This window comes from Chelonia mydas, chromosome 25 (genome assembly GCF_015237465.2).
Source record: "Chelonia mydas isolate rCheMyd1 chromosome 25, rCheMyd1.pri.v2, whole genome shotgun sequence".
Lineage (NCBI taxonomy): Eukaryota > Metazoa > Chordata > Testudines > Cheloniidae > Chelonia > Chelonia mydas.
Window position 1 is genome coordinate 3,550,760 of NC_057858.1, and position 551 is coordinate 3,551,310.

Genomic DNA, 551 nt, shown 5'->3' on the forward strand with positions numbered 1-551 from the left:
AGGGTGGTACGGGGGTGGGGCATCAGGGTCGTGGTTTGAGTGCAGGGAGTGGGAGGTGGTCTGGGTGCAGGGGTGGGAGTCCAGAGGAAGGGGAGCCTGGGTACAGGGGGGCTCCAGATGCAGGGGTTGAGGTTCATTGGCTGGGGTTCAGGTGTAGAGGGCTAGGGGAGTTCTGGATATACCGGGTGAGGCTTGGCAGGGGTGTCTGGTTATGGGAAGTCTGGATGCACATGGGTTGGATGGAAAGGGGAGCAGCTCCCCGTACAGTCACCCATTTCCCCCCTCCCCACAGCTGAGGAGTGATGGGGACAGGAAATGGGAGGATGCTGAGCTTCCTGCAGCTGGTGGAGGTTTCTGGGGATGGATCTGACATTTCCCCTGCAAGGAGTTGCTGGGGCTGAGAAAGTCGTGTCCTCTCCTGCCTCCAGCCCAGATGGGACTAGCAGGTGATCTTGGCTCAGGGTAGGAGCCATGGGCTGGGGTGTCCCCAGCCACACAGTGATTTACCTCTCCATTGGCTGCTCCGGGTACCTTAAACAATGTACCTCCAC

The 551-nt window shown here is 59.7% G+C and overlaps 2 protein-coding genes across 5 annotated transcripts in view; both read right to left on the bottom strand.

The window, feature by feature from the left end:
- Positions 1-551, bottom strand: part of NFIC (nuclear factor I C) — a 361,746-nt gene that overhangs the window by 119,395 nt on the left and 241,800 nt on the right. The gene's annotated exons all lie outside the window — the stretch shown is intronic.
- The window catches only part of FZR1 (fizzy and cell division cycle 20 related 1), a 34,942-nt gene that overhangs the window by 23,523 nt on the left and 10,868 nt on the right, over positions 1-551 (bottom strand). The gene's annotated exons all lie outside the window — the stretch shown is intronic.